The sequence below is a fragment of the Tachypleus tridentatus genome, chromosome 10 (assembly GCF_004210375.1).
Source record: "Tachypleus tridentatus isolate NWPU-2018 chromosome 10, ASM421037v1, whole genome shotgun sequence".
NCBI classification, from domain to species: Eukaryota; Metazoa; Arthropoda; class Merostomata; order Xiphosura; family Limulidae; genus Tachypleus; species Tachypleus tridentatus.
This window is the reverse complement of record NC_134834.1, coordinates 30232084-30251894: the sequence shown is the minus strand read 5'-3', so window position 1 is coordinate 30251894 and position 19811 is coordinate 30232084. Positions and strand designations below refer to the sequence as shown.

General features: G+C 32.9%; 1 pseudogene across 1 annotated transcript in view; it reads left to right on the top strand.

Annotated features, from left to right (window-relative positions):
• Positions 1-1261: 1261 nt before the first annotated feature.
• Positions 1262-19811, top strand: part of LOC143228971 (uncharacterized) — a 34339-nt pseudogene continuing 15789 nt past the window's right edge. Inside the window, exons 1-5 of the transcript XR_013015585.1 lie at positions 1262-1441; positions 5888-5949; positions 13948-14105; positions 16541-16661; positions 18047-19241. The product of XR_013015585.1 is annotated as an uncharacterized LOC143228971 (transcript). The remainder of the gene's footprint in view (positions 1442-5887; positions 5950-13947; positions 14106-16540; positions 16662-18046; positions 19242-19811) is intronic.

The window sequence follows — 19811 nt, the reverse complement described above, 5'->3', positions numbered from 1 at the left end:
CCCTATTAGGACAACGGTTAGTCGAGGGATTTACAACGCTAATATCAAAGGCTCAATTCTCTTGGGTGGACATAGCAAATAGCCCGATGTGGTTTTGCTATAAGAAAAACAAGCATATTAACCTGGAACTCTCAAGATTTTTTAAACATGCTCATTTCGCCCTCTAGTGGCTCAGCGGCAAGTCTGAAGACTTATAACGTTAGAAACTTGGGTCCGATAGCCCAGTGTGTTGATTTTTGCTTAAAAGCAAAACATACACGTTTCTCAGCGTATGTGTGTGTGATTTTAACAATAAAATGACGATAAAAGAATATGACTAAATTTTTCTCCCTCTTGAAACATTTTTTGGTATTATATGCGTTCTTGTGGAAAAGTGTTGTAAAATACGACACAATACTATAAAACCAAGAATAAAGATCGTTTTTTTTTGTTAATGATATTATCAGAATGCTTATTACAAAAATCTACTCTCAAGCTCTTATTTCAGTTTCTCGCTGGTAGATCAGCAGTAAATTTACAACGTTAAAATCCTGGTCTTGTTTCCTTGCAGTAGCAATATCAGATAGTGGCTTTGCTTGTTTTTGGAATTTCGCACAAAGCTACACAAGGGCTATCTGTGCTAGCCGTCCCTAATTTAGCAGTGTAAGACTAGAGGGAAGGCAGCTAGTCATCACCACCCACTACCAACTCTTCGGCTATTCTTTTACCAACGAATATTGGGATTGACCGTCACATTATAACGCCCCCATGGCTGAAAGGGCGAATATGTTTGGCGCGACCGGGATGCGAACCCGCGACCCTCAGATTATGAGTCGCACGCCTTAACACGCTTGGCCGGTGACTTTGCTCTAAAACAACTGTTTGCTTATTGTTTATTTGTAATTAAGCACAAAACTACAAAAACTATCTGTGCTATGCCCACTACTGGAATTTAAACTCGATTTCTAACGTCGTAAGTCTGCAGAGTTACGGCTGTGCCACTTAAAATAAAGAAACAAATTTATCACAATTTAGAAAATTAAATCCTGCCCATTAGATGGCATTACTTTCACAATTGTTGTCTTTCTGTTCTTGATTTAAACGTCAGGAAATTAATTATAAAGAATACAAATGTACATAATATTAGAATTTTAATTTCATAATTAGTATGAAAAATCAATGTGGTAGTTGAAAACAAAGACATACGTCAATGAGTAATAAATATTAATTAATCATTTAAATACACAAACACACACACACTTTATTTTGTTTTTCATAGTACGAAGTAACTGTTCTGAACTGGGAAAAGAGATGAGATGTAAATCAGGGTTAAAGTTTCTTTTGAATATTGTTAAACTTGTCATAGTTTTGTTGTTACAAATTCAGAGAGATTTAAAGTAAGATGGATTTCAGTTATCTCATGGAAATTGCACAGAAGAATGAAGAGAAAGCTAAAGAAAGTGTAAGTATCACAACTCGTTGAATCCTACTAGTTCGTAGTTCAGCTTAACAATATTAAACTTAGAAATGTAGGATTCTTAGTTTTAACCTTAACTTAGCAAAGAAAAAGTAATGGGATAGAAAATTATTGAAAGGAGTATCTCCAAATCAATTATACTTAATATGATATCAGAAATTCCCTCTGGACCAGCATATTTGTGCCAAGATGAGATAGTTAATTAACACTGAATATCTGTCGATTTTTCCAGTTTTCCTCTAAACTAGACGGTAAGAATTACTTCTGAAGCTATTCATAATTTTCTTTTTGTAATAAGCAAACAAACAAAAAGAAGTACCACTACCACAGCACCAGCATATGTTTGCCTGGACGAAGTGCTTAGCCCCCCAGTGGCACAGTGGTATGTCTGCAGACTTGCACACTAAAAACAGGGTTTCGATACCCGTAGTGGGCAGAGCACAGATAGCCCTTGTGTAGCTTTATGCTTAATTCAAAACAAACAAACGAAGTGTTTAAATAACAGTAAGATTTAAATGGGCTTATGTCATTTGTTTACCCACTTCTATAATAATCATCTAGAATTACCTTTAAAAGTATTTTAGTTTTTCTTTGATATCACAAGCAGACGAAAAGAACTTTCCAGATAAGTATATACATATTTTCTGGACAGGTCAACTAATTAACACTGAATTACACATTTCATAATCATTTGGGTATTTTAATTCTCCCCTTAACTAATCAAACTGCTTATTTCCAAATCTATTTTAATTTGTCTCTAACATCAGAAACAAGTAGAGAAAAAAAACTCTCCATACTAACAAATATTTGCATATATGGGGCAGTTAACACTGAATAGCATTTTGTGTCACTCAATTAATCCAGTCTTTGCCAAGAACAATCAGAAGGCTCACACATATTTTAGTTTCTTTTGTAACTTCTAAAACTTTCCAACCAATTTTTATATGTTCCAAAGGAGGCAAGTAAGTACCACTAAATGTTACGTATGTCATTGAAGTAGAACAACTCTTCCATGTAACAGTCAGAGAAAATTATTTCCAAATTTATTGTAATATATAATCTAAGAATAACAAGAGACCAACTGGTCCATCTAGACTTCTCATTTGCTAAACTAAGCTCAACTTTTAAAATAGTGAGTTAATAAATTGTAATCTTACTCTAACTTTTGTCTTCTATTCAAGATTCTATCACTATTTGTGCCTAAAGTAACCACTTTCTTAAAAAAGAAAAGAATGTTCTTGGATTTTTATTTTTCAGAACAATGTCAGTTATGGTCCTTACATGACATAAGTATACTGTAATAAATGCTGTAATGACATGTATAATTACTTGTTTAAAGAGTAAAACAGCCATTTGCTTTATTTTTTCATTTGTTGTCTGTTATTTCTTCCTCCTGTATGGCATGAAAAGTGCACAGCTTAAACATTTGAACATCATGCTTCTGTATGGCGCCAGTGTGCCAGCTTCCTTTAGATGTGCCTTCTCTTTGTGTCATTTTAATTCACTCTTCTGATTAACATTATAGCCACATATAAAGGCTTTTTCCAGTCAACATTGTTTACATAAAAATCACATTTTCACTAAAATCAATGTTTTCTTTTCCTTTATCTTTAGGACAAAGAAAGTTCTTACATCAATAATCTTTAAATTCGGTTTTACTTTTTCCTGATACATAGTTACATTCTCATTTACCTCCATACTCTCGATTTTATTGTCTTAGAACCCACGATTCTTCAGTTGTACTATAAGCAACATTGCTGCTTCACCACAGTAACCTGAATCTGTTGTTCTTTTTATTTAATAAAATAAAATGTGGATTTTTGTTTAAATTTACTCGTGATGATTTCTTTAAACACAGATAGTAATCTGTCACCTATGGTTCCTACTGTCTGACACCAGAAACATATGCAGTAGTATATACAATATGGGATATTTTAAATCTATACTGTAAGTTCATACTATGTTAAATGTTTAGAAACAATAACAAATTTATTCACTTGTTAATCACCTGTTGCAACATTATTTTATATGCTTTTCCATGTGTACGACTTTTATGTAGAATTTGTAGATTGGAGGAGATGTTGAAAGTTATCCTAATCAAAATAGAGGTAATAAATAAGGATAAGTGGACATTGTGGGAGAAGCTTGAACATTTACTTGCAAGGAATACATGACATACAGTGACCAAGGAATACATGACATACAGTGACATTCAGGAAGTTAGGGTACTGTTAGAATAAAAAGTAGTGGATTTAATTGTCATGAGCTTATTCTAATGAACAATAAATTTCAGCTCTTGGCATCTACAGATGAGGAACTGTTGGAGGGAAGGAAAACAGAAGGTTTAGAGATGATGAGGTTATGGTTATAGGTGATTCCTTGGCAAGGCATGTGGATAGTCTGTGGGGTAAATAGAGAGAAAATAATCAGGTTATGCTACCCAGGGGCACAAGTGGAGGATATAAGTGGCAGAGCAAGAGATATAGTAAAGGCCTGCAGTTTTTGTGGTACATGTAGGGGCTAGTGATGAAGGAAAGGATAAGTCAAAGGAGCTAATTAATAAGCTCGAAAGGTTGATAAAGGTATTTAAAGAAAATGACTATAACTTAATTTTGTCAGGTATACTACCCAGAATTAACTGTGAGAATGAAGTTATAAATAGGTCACTAGGGCTAAATACTAGGCTTAGATTAGTATGTAAGGATAAGCATACAGGCTGGTTGGGCTTGTGGGATAGGTTTAGTTAAAGAAAGGAGCTGTTTGGAATAGATGGTTTAGATTTAAATAGGGTAAGGGCTTTCTTGTTTGTTAAGGCTATTAACTCAGCTATAAGGGAAGTTTTAAACTAGTACTAGACTGGTGAGAGCAAGGAGAAACTTAATATAAAAAGAATAAGAAGTAAAGAAAGTTTTACCTTAGGAAGTAAGTATTGAAGTAGTTATAATGTAAGGCTTAAATGTTACTATTGTAATGCTAGAATTATCAGGCTGTTGCATGTGACATGTCAGATTTTTAAAGGAAAATGTGAAATGAGGAGATTGTTTTTTTAATTTATTTGATCAAAATAAGCTCCTTTAGACTCTACCTTTCTGAGTTAGCTTCTAAATGCCATCTTTAAAAAATTGAATATCCTTTGATGCACTGAAATCTTCAAAAGCACTTTAAATTTACCTTTGATTTGCAAAATTTTTTCTTTATAAAGATGTACAAATGCTTAAAAAAGTGATAATCTGTAGAGGAAAGATCTGGTGAATATGGTGCATGAGTTAAAGTTTCATATTGAAGTTCTTTAGTTTTTGGACAGTAACACATGCGACATGAGGTTAGGATTTGTTATGAAGCAGTATAGGTCCACTGAGATTGGCTGTTGCTGGATGTTTTCATGATGACTGTTGATGCATTATTTCAAGTTCACAACAGTACTTCTCTGCTGTGATTGTTTCTCCTGGGTTTGAGAATGAATAATGCTAATGACCACCCAACACGGATTATAAGTTTCTGATGGTGAAGAGCTGGTTTCAGCATATGTTTTGATGCTTTGTCATAGTCAAGTCACTGTCTGGATCCTCATCAGTTGTCATAAAGAATCCATTTTTCATCAAAGATGACAATTCTATAAAGAAACAGGTAATTTTTAATTTTTATTGCAAGTAAGGAGTGAGGTATCCATTTATCAAGCTTTTTCACTTTGCCAATTGCTTCAAGGTATTGTGAAACTGTTAAAAAAAGAATATAAAGTTTGTCAGATTTCTTTTATGATGTGATGGGTATCTGATTCAACTAAGACTTTTACTTCTTTCTCATTATTGACTATCTGAAGGCAGCCCCGAGGCTTATTTTCAGAGGCTGGGACTCCAGAGCTAAATCTCCTAAACCAACACTGTGCTAGTTGTGCCATCACCAAATGCTTGATTGATATTACAAGCTGCTGTTGCCATATTGTGACCAAGCTTGAACTCATACAAGAAAATTGCATGAATATCAATTTTATCCATGGTGGTAAAAATCAACATAAATATAATTTAGTTTTTGAAATAAGAAAAATAAAGTGACCTTGAAATGAACTAGTAAATATACTATATTATTCTGACAAATTTATGATAATGCTTCTCTTTAGCCACTGAAAACCAAATTTTCAAATTTGCACATGAAAATCTAACATTTCATTTGTAGAATGATATAAGAAATAAAGTAGGTGACTTTAAAGCAGTAGTAGGAATGGAAAATTTTGATGTATAGGGATAACACAAATGTGGTTGAACATAGATGATTTTGGTGATAGAAATTTCTTTGAAGTGTAGGTTTACAGGCTATTTAGTAGAATATTTAAAGTGAGAGAATGATTGGTTTCACATGTAAGATGTATCTTGTGGAAATTGAAGATTTTAAAGATAATAGCAAGGAGATTGAATCCACTTGGGTTTCTTTTAGTGAATATGAAGAGAAAAGGCTTATTGTGGCAATTTGTTACAGATTACTAAATGATGAAATTAGTGAGTAACTTTACAATGATATTAAGATTTCAACTGTTAATGAAGTAATACTTATTGTTGATTTTAATTTTAAGTATATAAGAGTGTGAAATGCTAGAGTCAAACCATGAGGTACAACAAATTTTTGTAGAATGTTCAGAATGATTTTCTTCACTAATTAATATAGGAACCTATTAGAAACATTGCTACTTTAGATTTATTGTTAACTTTAAATATAGAAATTGGGAAACGTGCAAATGACCATTTCTCTATTGGGTTTGATGTTTTGCTGCATATGGAAATAAGGAACTATGATATTTTAGTTACATATTTTGAAAAAACAAAAAGAAATTGAAAATGTGATAATAATTAACTGTTGTGAATTGGTTTCTTCGGGACACTGATCATATGTGAAAATATTTAAATATTCTAGGTGAACATTTGTTATAAAAAGAAAAGAGTAGCTGCAAGTAGAAAACCAGGTTTCAAAAAAGTTTGAGAAATAAAATTAGAGAAAAGCATCATAAATTCTGATAGAATACTCTACCTTGTGCTGCCCTCTATATGCAATCATTTTTTTGAGGGCATACTTTGGTTTTCTGATGTTTTTTATGGGAACCCTATAGGGTTTTTGAGGATATTCCCCCTCTTATCTTCCACTGTCAACTGCATGTTGTCTTTAACTATGGCACTACATGTGGTTTACTTCTCTAGGTCTTTTTTTGGTCTCTGCTACATTCACATGAATCTGTCACCCAGTTACATATATATATAGGCCATTCTTATTACCCTGTTTAGATACTATTTTGAGTCTGACACAATTACTGTGCCCTTGTTGCCAGAGGTGGCTTAAGTCCACCAGGGCTCTGTCTTTCCTTACGAGAGAAAAAATATTATTCAGGTGTGGCTTCGAGCCTCTTTTCCTGACTTTACCCTTTGTAGCTTTGTCTGTCAGAATTTTCTGCCGTACCCCTGTTCACCATTTATCATGGCATTATGTGGCTTTTATCTCCTCTTTTTCTAGTCATGCCAGTGTTTGTCAGAGACAGTCCTCATCTTCCTATCTTTACAGGTGTTGTACCTGCTGCATGCAGGTTTTCTGCTGCCAGTTTACACACTGTGGAATGGTATATCTGTCTTTTGGTCTTGCTTCCTCACCATCTCTTTTTTTGTTAAGTTTTTGTCCCATTGCATGGCAAATTCATAACCTGGGGACTGCACTTCTACATGTTCATGGACAACTGGCTTCTTCTTGCCATTTCTATACAAGTTTGCCAATCCTACTGATCAGATCTTTTATTCATTTTCAGGCATATTTTGTACATCTGGGTATTTTCATCCACATCCATCTCGGTCAGACTCTATCTTTTTCTCTCAGACTTCATTCTATGGAGCTGGCCATTCAGACTGCTCTGTCTGCTCCTCTACTTCCTACTGGCAAGGTTCTATAGCTTTTATTATGGTAGTTCCTCTTACACCTGGGATCCCTTGGATGTTTCTGTTCATCTTCCCTCCTCACTTTCTTGTTGATCTTTGTTGGTGTAGGGAAAAGGTCTACATGTTGATGAGAGTCTAACTTCCTCTTTCACAACCTAAGTTACATTTGTTTACAGATGCTTCCCTTCAGAGTTGGGATACATGAGTCAGTTGCTAAGGTGTTTCAAATCATTGGTCTCTGGAGGAGATTTTTCACATCAATATCCTCAAAATTCTGGCTTTTCATCAAACTTTGGATCATTTGTGTTTTTTTGTCAGCTGCCAGCAGGTTATATCCCATTACCTGGTGTATTTTTACTATTGCTTTTCTTTCTTGGACCCACACACATCAAATGTCATAGGTGGTTCCGGCTCTTGGTCAATCATTTGTCCCTTCCAGATCTCATTTATCCCACATTTAGTCCCTGTCTCCTGCTGTTTTTTCAGTGGCTTTGTCTGCACCTGGGTATACCTGTTATTGATGAATTTGTTACCACCCTCAATCTCAATTACTTGGTTTTGGTCTGCATTTCCCTTTTCTTTATTCTTTGCTGTTGATGTCTTCATCTGTGATTGGTCTCTTCTTTTTCTTTGTGTTTACCGTTCCATAAATTTACTTCTTTGGGTAATTTCCTTTACCCATGTTACTCCATGTGTGGTCATTCTGGTTGCTCCTTCCTGACCCACTAAACCTTGATTTTCTCAGTTCTTCCAACTGCAGGTGGTCCTTTTCCTTTCTCTTCTCTTCCATCCCAACCTGCTCCATCAACCCAGCCACTAATGCTCCATCCTGTACCATCTGTCCTCCACTGTCCCACCTAACTTTTGTCAAGTTTTTGGCTAGATTTTCTGATTTCTCTTGCAGGGTAGCTTCACATTCAACCTGTTTCACTTTCCCCTTTTTGGCCATCTATCTATGCAAGCAGGGTGTTTGTCACTTTTGGACATTGACTTGGGGTTTCCACTTCTCACCCAACAGTTGTATGTATCTCTGAGTGTCTTACAGGGCTCTTTGAGAGGAGTTTTTCACTCTCCTCAATTTTGAGTGTTGAATGGCATTATTCCATAACTTCTGTTTTTTCCATTTTTACATAATCCTTACTTTCACTGTCCTTTTCATGTTGATCCATTCCTTTCAGCTCTGTCACTCCCCATATGAGACTTTATTATGGTACTTCCTGCTCTCACTTTACCTCCATTTACACCTCTGTCTCTTCTTGTGTTAGTTCTTTTTTATAGCATATTTTTTCTTCCTCCCTTCCTGCAGTCATTGTATATCAGATAATTTTGCCCTCAATATTATCATGTTTTTGTACCACTGCTTCTTACTTTTGCTATATCAGAATTGTGTTTTCCATACAACAGTCTTTGTAGCTGATGATGTTCATGTCTCCTTTCTCTAATCTGCCTGTCCTCAGTTTTTCATTTCTTCCCTCCTCCTGATCCAGATAGATCCCTGCATGTCCTGCCTGTGCCCTCCATTGTTATGTATCTCATGTGGCTACCATCTAGGGACCTCATTTCCCTGGTTATCCTAATCACTTGGATTCAATGTTAATCTTGTGAGAAGAGAGAGAGTACTGTTCAAAGATATAATTTTCCTTAATGAAAATTTATTTCCAATAGGTACTTTTTTCCACTAACACTCCCACCCTTTTTTCCCTCCATCTTCTGATGCTCACTTCTTCTGCCAAACTTCAAAGTGATATATTATGGTGGCACATATGAGGAGTCACGTGCATCACATGATGGTAGTGCTGACCTATCGGTGGAGAGGTGACACATAGTAATTTATATGAGAGATGTGTTGGAACTTTGGATTCTAACAGAGGGGTGATGGAAGGCTTGAGGCTTATATTCATAAAAGGGGACAAAAAGGAGTAAAGCTAATCTTGTGAGTGGAGAGAAGTACTAATTGGAAATACATTTTCATTTAGGAAAATTATAACTTTAAAAAATTTAAATTGAGTGGTGTGACAGATGACATAGAAAATTATGGAATATCAAGAAAGTTGGAAAAGAAATTAGGACATCAAAAAGGATGTATGAGAAAAGATTGGCTGAAATTGTAAAAATTAACTGTAAGTACTTCTTTAAATATATAAATGGTAAACAGAATGCTAAAATAGGGATAGGACCCTTGAAAGATGATAAAGGAAGGCTATTATCTGATGATTATAAGAAGGCTGGGCTATTTTGCTTTTTCTTCAGTTTTTCAACCAAAAATGTAAGGAGTATTTCACACCTTGGACAGGTGATAAATAGAAGTGAGATCTGACAAGGTGACTACATTTGTTCATTATGAAAAAAAAATGTGAAGTTTAAAACAAAACTATAAGGGTCGTGGGCCAGATAATATCTTCCCAAGGGTTTTGAAGGAGATTAAAGATTTGATATGTGAACCACTTGCAACAATTGAATAGTAGACAGATACCAAATAATTGGAACTTAGCTAATGTAACTCCTGTTTTCAAGGTAGGTGATAAAAACTATCCCAGTGAATATACACTTATTAGTTTTACATCACTTGTGGGAAAAGTTTTAGAAAGTCTGTTAAAAGATGTTTTCTAAAATCATTTAACAAAGTTCAGAATTTTATTGGATAGTCAACATGGTTTCATTAAGGAAAAATCTTGCCTTACATATCTTTTGACATTCTTTGCAATTGTTATTGTTTTTGTAGATGTGGATAAGAATATAGATTTGGTGTATCTGGATTTCAGAAAGTATTTGAAAAGGTGGCACATGTAAGGCTTGAAAAAAAAAGTCTCATATGAGTGTATGGGATAAGTTAACAAAGTAGTTAGAAGAGTGGCTAGATGGAAAAAAGCAGAGGATTGTCACAAATGGAGTTCAGTCAAACTAGATTAATGTCACAAGTGGGATGTCTCAGGGCTCAGTATAAGGAACTTTGCCCCTTTTGATTTACACCAGTGATATAAATGGAGTAATAGTCAGTAAATTACTTAAATTTGCAGATGATATTAAGGTTTTTGGTTTTGCAAGCTCTGAAGAGAATGTTGCTGCTTTACAAAAGGATTTAGATCATTTATTGAATTGGACAAATAAATGACAGTTGAAACTTAATTATAATAAATGCTAGATAATACATATAGGTTATCATAATTTGAATTAATAAGAATAACTTGGATGCGAGTAACCTTAACGGTGTCATGAAAGAAAGGAATCTTGGTGTAATAGTCAATCAGTCTAAAACCATCCAAACAATGTGCTGTTGCTAGTAGTAGGGCAAATAGGATTTTAAGTTATATCTACATTAATACTAATTACAAGTCTAAAGAGGTTATAATTATATTGAAGAGATCACTGATTAGGCTAATTGTATTTAGTCTTGGTGTCCTTACCTTAGGAAAGACATAAAATTGTTGAAAAGAGTTCAAAGAAGGGTTACTCGAATGGTGCCTGGGATGAAGGGGTTGTCATATGAGGAGAAGTTGAAATCTCTAAAATTTTATCTTGAAAAAAGTAGAGTTAGTGGGGATCTGACCAAGGAGTTTAAGATTGTAAAGGAAATTGATAATGTTGATGTATCATCTCTATTGGTATTTAACAGTGAGAACATTACGACTAGGGTACACAAATATAAATTTGGAAAGGCAGGAATCATCTTTAACTTAACTTTATTTTCCTAATAGTGGAATTGGGGTGGGTTTCCTATAGATATTTTGGAGAAAGTAAATTTAAATGAATTTAAGAAATAGCTTGATAAATATATGAAGGATAAGGACTAGCTTTAAGTTTGTTATTATCATCCTTCAAGTTAGTTGCGTTTAGACTGTGGAACAGCCCATATGGACCACTAGATCCCATGTTGTACCATGGAGTGTCACATGTGTAACTACACTCTTACTCATACAAATTGTATCTGGTTAGAAGAAACAGATTGTCATAACTCATTTTATTTATTTAGCTAATGCATATTTACTGAAGAAAAAACATTGTAGTATTTTTATTATTCTTCATGTAGCCCAAATTTAGTCAAACAACATAAAAATTAGACTGATATCAATTTACTTCCAAAATGAAAATGAAACTTTTGATAACTGTAATTTTATCTTTCAAAGTTTAAAAATCATTAATGAATGGATAAGAAGAAAACCAGGAATTATGTTTATATAGTACTGTATTATTGTGTTAAGTACTATTTAATTTGTGTATGCAAGCTACTGTATTTTTTTATTTCTACAATGATACTATGATATGTATTAACATTTTAAACAATTTTAACTATTTTGGATTAATCAGCTCTAAAGGAATATAAATAAAAGTTAAGAAGCAATAATGGTAATATACTCTGTGCTATAAAAGTTTTAATTCTGAAAACTTTTATCTTAAGTAAGTCTGAAACCCAGTAAGAAACGAGTAATTTGAAATTCCTAGAGCATAATAAGATTACATCAGTTTTTATTGTGATGACTGTACTGTTTCAATTCTTAGCTATAGATTGTAGTCTAATCAAGGATTCAAATTATCACTATTGGCCAGCCATGCAACTGAACTCATAAGGCTTTTTGATATTATCATGTTTTTAAGGGGAATCTTGAAACAGTACAATATTTTTAATGTTGCATTACATAAAAAAACACTTTGTAGTTTAAACCAATAGGTCTTATTACTTCTGAATTAGCCCAGCATGGCAAAGTGGTTAAGGAACTTGACTTGTAATTTGAGGGTTGTAGGTTTGAATCCTACAATGCCCCTTTCAGCCATGGGGGCATTATAATGTGATGGTCAATCCAACTACTCATTGATAAAAGAGTAACCAAAGAGTTGACAGTGGGTGGTGATGACTAGCTGTCTTCCTTCTAGTCTTACACTGCTAAATTAGGGAGGGCTAATGCAGATAACCCTCGTGTAGCTTTGCACAAAATTCAAAACAAACAAACTTCTGCATTTTATAAATCCAGTGATGTTGATGTTTGGTGTTTTATTAACATTTCCTAAGCACATCCTCTCATGTGGAGTATTATCGCTGGAACAGTTTTATGAGGACAGAGCTTCAACATAATCCTTGTCTTTCAACTTTAAACAGTTAATGTTATTGTGCATGGAGGAGCACTTAATTGTCTTGTTAAAAACACCTGCCAATCCTTAGTCTTTTTATCCTGATGTCTAGAATTTAGGGTTAGTCGTCCATGCTTTCAGAACTTTATGTTGTCAAGTAAAATTGGGAAAATTTTATAATTTCACATGTTTTTAAGTGGCATCAACCATTTCCACAGCATCCCTTTAATGCTTTCTTGAAATAAGAATAACAAAAAATAGAATATATGAACAACTGAATCCATGGTGCCTTTCTTCCATTTTGTCAGTCATTATAGTAGAATAAAACTTAGTAATTTTTTAATGCATTAGTATTATATCTGGAAGATATAAACCTTAACTATTTATACAGATTTTAATAAGATAGTACTCTTCACAAAATTGAATAAACTTCCATCTTTTTAAAAAACAAAAATCTTTGAATGACATATCTAGGTATTGCATCATTTGCATAACTCTCACATGTGATTTTAAAGTGTTTTTTTTATTTAAAAATTCTATAGTTGAACACTTTCACAGAGAGGATTGATAGGTATCTACACTTGCAAACAAGTATTTGACTACTTGTAAGTATCTTCATATGAAAAAGAGAACACACCTGGATCTAAAAACGCAAAAGCATGGATAAGAGAGGTGTTTTAACACGTGCACATTTCATAGCAATGGTATCCAGGGAGAAAAGTGTTCCCAAACAAAACAAGAGCTGCTTGTTAGTAGTTAGTAGATTTATGGAATGTTTCAACTTACAGTGAATGACTGGGTAGTTTTTCCAGAGATTGTTTCTTTAAGAAACTATTATTGAAAACAAATAAGGATACTGATTCCATCATTAAACTGACAAAAACATCACTGGAAAAAAAATCACTTTCAAATTTTGTCTTGAGAAAACAAACTTGTTAAATGTGTATCAGAATGCCAGAAAGCAACACACAATAAATCATCAGCTAAGATATGTTAGCATAATAATGATAGAATAAAAACACAGCTGTCTTTTAATATATGTTGTTACAAATGTATTTTGATCATTACAATGTCTGCTTTTTGCCTGACATAATTATTAGTTTTGATCGAAGTTACATTCCATGGGCCAGTTCATTACAGAACTTGTTGCTAATCTGAAAAACAGGATAAAAATGTCCCTAACCAAGACACATGCAGTGCATTAAGTTATTTGGATATTTTAGTAAGAAAAAGTGCATAACATGATTGAGGGCTTTTTTTTCCAAGTTCATTTGAATTATCACAAATACAACACTTTTTCCTAGGCCTTATTAAGGCTATGTTGCAAGCATATGTATTTGTAATTATGCACATGGTTAGTAATTCCATATGGTATAAAGTACAATTTAGAAGAAAATGTATTGGTTGTACTTTTGTTTTATCTTAATAAAGTGATTGACAACTACAAATTTTAAGGCTGTTAATCTATTGACTTTGTTATTATTTATTCATAATCAGTGAATACTTCAACATTTGTAGTTCATCTCATGGTTAAATACATGACTGTGTGGACCAAGAATGGCATTCACAAGTGTTTTTTTCCTGTAATAACAAAGTTATGGGCTCAAGGTGTGTCAGTGTTTGTCATAGCATCCATAAGGAGACAAACTTACATACTCCCACACCTGGTGAAAAAGGTAAATTTATTGTTTATATAACACTTAAAAAATTCTGTTGCACAAATTATAAGTTAAAAAATATCACTTTGTAGAAAGAGTAATTTTTACATTTTATTCAATATTAAAGAATACACTTGCATGGTTATAGATGAGAAACATAATAGAATGTGTAAAAACTAAAGTTACATTTTATTTAACAATAAAATACCTTAAAAATTTTTGTTAGGTGCTGGTCAACAGTTGAATATTAGGGATGGTAACTTTAACAGTTTTTCTGTGTAACTCGGAAACAAAGAAACAAATATAACACTCCATGAGTGAAAGGATGAGAATGCTTGATGATAATTAAACTCAAGACTTTCAACTAACAAGGCAACTCCCAACTAATTACAGGATCAGGCTGGCCTAAAACTGAACAAACTTGAAGTAATAAAAAAATTATAAGAAATCATAATAACAATAGTATAATTTCTGATTATATTTGACTTTAATTCAAATTTTGATTAACTAGTTAGCTTATATAAAGCTAACTGATACTCATAGTTTAAAATAATTGCCCACCTCTAGTTAATAATCCTTTATACTTGAGAACTGAACAGTTTCAATGAACCAGTCACTGATAATAGTATTTGAACCGATTCCAAATACTAATGATTCATATAGAGAACAAGAGTAGTAGCCAACTGTCATATGTATCATTTGTATAGCTTGTGTAGGGAAGAATATCCTTTGGAGAGTTTTTTAAAATTATAGCAAAATGATTAACTGATTTTCAAATCATTTTGTTTTATGTAGGGAACATTTAGAATAGCCAAATAAAACATGACACATGTAGTATTTAACTATCTAATCCAAGCAAGAACAAACTGTTCTAAAGATGATTTTTTTGTGTGGCATTAAATAAAAAATTAAAATTGATTTGGAGATATTTGTTTTAAAATATTATATGGAGAAATTATTAATTATATGAAATGTGGCATTCAGAAGTAATTAACTGTTATATCTAGATAATTATATGCTGGTCCAGATTGTTTGCTTTTTTTATATTGAAGAAAGGTTATAATAGAGTTGGAGATAATCCTTTTGAACATGGTGTGAACAATAATATTTTTATATTTTTTTTCTTTATACATTTGCAGGTAAATGTGGGTTTGTTCCATTGAAATAACACTTTTGAGGTCATATAAGCTAGTGATATCAAATGAACAGAGCAAGACAGTATATTTTAATGTTAAGTCATAATTTTTCAAGTTTTAGAAGAAATTTTCATAAAAAACTTGGTTTCATAAAAGAAGTATTCAGGTATAAGGTTTACAATTCAGTTTTGTGTTACACACAAAAGAAAGAAATATGCTGAATTATTTTCATTAGCTCCAGAGAAACTCTTGTTTTTAATTTCATTGTTTCTGTGGTTTGGTCTTTATATCTGGTATCAGTCCGGATAACCAATCTATGTACAAGAAACAATTTAAAAAATATGAAAGTACTAGATTAATGAAATAGAAAATAGCAAAATTATGTGCCATCAATGGTTCTTATACTTGCAATGTAAAAGTAATTTATATGTTTCAGAACCCCTACTGAAATTTCTTGTTATGCTTAGAGAACTTTACTAGAAGTGTGTAAAAAGATAAAAGTATTTGTTTCACTCTTTGGGTAAATATTGCAGTTGTGTGTGAATGTTTTCTATTGCTCTTATTAATTTACATCTGAGAGGAGTTTAAGTGTTGCAGTTTATTTGAGTCTGTTCCATTTGCCATGAATCAGTCAATATCATTTCAAATTAACAGATTTATGTATATTATGTTATCCATTTCATTCTTGACACTTCATCACATGATAAAGACAGTATATACTATATGTAGACAAATAATCAGTGAGATAATTTAAGTACATACATTACATAGTCATTACAAAATTAAATTTATTCTTTGAAGTATTAAGAGCAGAATTTGAATATTATGATGTGAAATGCTAATTAATCAACTATTTATTGTATATTAATGTGCTGTAAGAGGAATACTTTTTTTTAACTATTCTCTTTATATAACTTCCAACATACTAAGTGTATCTCTGACAATTTATGTATGCTATAAACACTATTAGATCCCTATGGTTTGAATAGAGTAACAGATGATTATTAATTTTTAGAAAAAAATAGTGCTTGTGGTCCACATATAGGTATGATTCAAATGAAAATAATATTTTGCCTCAGAGCTTGCAACTTGTTTTCTTCTAATGAATGGTATTTTTATTAGCACACTGTAGCCAAAGAGGAAGAAATATTGTTGGCATATAAATATATTAAATACAAGGTTTATAACCTTCTGTATTGCAGTCTTATATTTAAGCCCACTTTTAACTTTGTATTATAATTGCAACTTTATGCTTTGTTACTGAGATTTTGCAGTGTATATAGTGCAATTTACTGTAAGTAATGCCTCTCTTAACAGAGTCAAGTGAAACGGTATACTACAGAAATTAAACCTCTAAAAAAGCAGCCAAAAAGCCTTGTTCAGTCAAAAGCTGTTAAAGCATGGCTTCAGCGCAAAGAAAAGGAGGAACAAGAAAAAGGTAAGTAAGGTTCAAAAGTAGCAAATAACTCTGTGCTTCGTGATATATAGATTCTAGAACTGAGCGTGCTTTGTGATATACAGATTCTGGAATTGAGTGTGCTTTGTGATATACAGATTCTGGAACTGAGTTTATCCTTTGTTTTCTATTATCATATTTCAGTTAGAAAAACATTTTTAGAGTAAAGTGTCTTTCTGTTACTATGTAAGCTGTTTATGTTTAACCATTAACTGCTTTGAAAATGTATGCTTGTTTTTAATGTGTAATGTTAGACCTACATTGTTACATTTCTTAAGTGTTCTGTAAAGCCAAGTAACATTGAAAGATTTGCACCTAGTGATATTTAACATTATTATTGGTTATGTGGCATTAGCAAGTTTTGGTTAATCCAAACAACTGTCTTAAAGCTTAATTACCTTAGTAATAAATGTTTTCCATTCGTTTGATTAGATATATATTGTAAATGTTAGAACATGTGAAAAGATCAAAAGCATCTAGAGATACAGTACCTTAAAAGTTTTAATAGGTTAAAAGCTTCAATCTATGTGTGTCTAAACAGAATTGGTTTGTGAAACTGAACTAATATACTGAAGTACACTAAAGCCTTAAAAGACATGCTAGTAAGCTCTTGCTGAGTCTCAGAGAAGCCTGAACAACTTCTATCTTTTGGAGCCTCTGGCTTAATAAAAAAATTATGATACATGAAAACAAAAATAAGGCAATCATAAGCCCAAAAGAAAAATGAAACATAAATAGAATATTTAGTTTGTATATATAATTTGCAACTCTTAAGCTGAGATTGTGTCACATTTTGGTTTGATTGGGAAGTACATTTATTCCAAAACTTAATAAATGTAACAAAACAAGAGTCTAACTTTGAGATCCCCTTTGAGCTTGTGTCCCAGAACAAAAGTATCAGTATATAGCAGAACAAAATATAGTCAAACACAGATGTATTTTTAAATTATATATATATAAAATAGTAATTATAAACTCCTTTTTTGACCAAACAGATGAAAAAACAAAGTATTACAACACTTATAGGTTTTACTGAGAATAGTAACTCCATCTACCCTGATTAATTATGGATCTCAGAAAACTGCTCAGCTGCTTGCTTAGCTTCTGAGTTCAAAATTTGGAAATCCCTGATTTAGAAGATATATTGCACTTATACATGTTTGTTATGTCCTATTCATGTGTATTCAGCAATTAAAAACACTTTAAATCTTCCATTTTTCTAGTTTTTATCTGGTATCTGCATACGTGTAAATGCATGTCTTCAAGACAAAGTAGGCTATAAGAATGCTTTAAAGTTTTATTACTACTAAGAACAAAAAGTCTAGATAGCTTTTCAATAGATTTTTGTTTTCATGTTTCTTCTGCAGTTGTAGAGGCTCAGAAAAAGAAGGAACATTTGTTGGCCTTAAGAGCTCAGAATTCAAAAAACAACAAGAAAGCAAAGATAATGGCATCAAGAACAAAAGACAATGACTTTAGTAAAATTAAATTAACTGAAGATGAAATTGAAGCTAAGGTAAAAAGGGAAAAAGAACTGCAACGACAAATGCTAACTGATAAAGTTGAAAGGATGAAGCTGAGAATGTCTTTGGAAGAACGGGATAATCAAGCTCCAAGAAAACGAAAACGAAAGTCCAAACATCCAGAGTTAGATGATGTTGAGGATCCGTCGTCACATCTGTTGGATGTTAGTAATGATGGAAATAAAAGTCAGAAATCTTGTCCCAAAGAGAGACGGCCAGAAATCGAATACAAGTTTAATGGTGGGTCAGAACCAGTTCCTGCAGGAGCCAAACCATTAAGAAAATCAGAGATGTCAACTACTAAGCCAAAACCTAGGCCATCTCCAGCACCAACTATTAACTTTCATGATCTCTTGAAACTAGCTTCTCAAAAACAACACGAGCCCATTGAGATTCTACATCCCATAAAAAAGACAGAAGATAGGCCTATGACACGTGCTGAAAAGGAAGAAGAAATGCGAAAGAAAGGAAAAACATTACCACCTTCCTCATCAAGGCAAGTGAAGAAAAAAAGAAGTCAAGCACCAGGACAGGTGAATAATTACACAGATGGTACAGAACATTATGGTGAAAGTGATGTGCCTGTTGATCAGCATGATGAATTCAGTTCAAATGTAGAAGGAAGTTACTACCAGCCAGAAATACAACTTCCATCTCAAACTGGTAAATTCAGGAATGTGGTTGAAAGAAAGAGGCAAAATCTTCCAGATAAAGTACAATATTTATCAGAAAATTCTAGAGGTGTTGAGAAGCAGGGGATAGCAGGATATAGGTTACAACCCCATGGAGAAAATCATAGACAAAAATGGAGATACTCTGAAATTGGTATGAATGAAGATAGTGTACAGACAAACGTTGGAACAGATTCTCTGGCTCCAGGGTTGAAAAGAACTTTGAACTTTGAACTCGCAAACTTATAGACAACAGGTTCAAAGTTCGGATCATCTGAAAAACAAACCCAGTAATTCCAATTTCAGTACCAAACCAACTTCTAGTTACAGAGATTCTCGAGATTTTACTCCACATGTAGCCCAATCAAGTAAGTTCTGATGCAGTTTAAAAAAGAATAAACAGTAAAAAAGGCTGAAAAGTGAACAGTGTTTAAGGTGTGATGACATGAGATTGAACAGAAATGACTACCTGTGTGTGTATACAAATATATGACTTTAATGACTCCTGTTTATGTGTCAAATGTATTATGATTAAAATGTTATTTATATAAGGAATTACCACGAACTAAGAAGATTATCCTCAACTTATAAGAACAGGTGTTTAGTTTATCTGTGCATATGCTTCCTCCATGTTAACACTAATGCTCACACTTATGAACTATTACCCACCACCAGAATTTGAATTGTAATGACCTTCTCTGAAAGTTGGCATGGTCAATCGTAATCCACATATTTTAATAAGATTTCCAAAGAACCCTCATCTCTATGTGAGCATTAGCTTCTAATAGCACAGAATGCTTAAATTTTTATTGGAGCTCGCATTAAAGTAACTTAACAGTTCTGTTGAAGATGGGGTTATTCTAAATACCAGTTTCATACTTTACAGTTTATACTGTAGTATTTTTGTATGACTTTTTTTCATTCTGATGTAGTTGTAC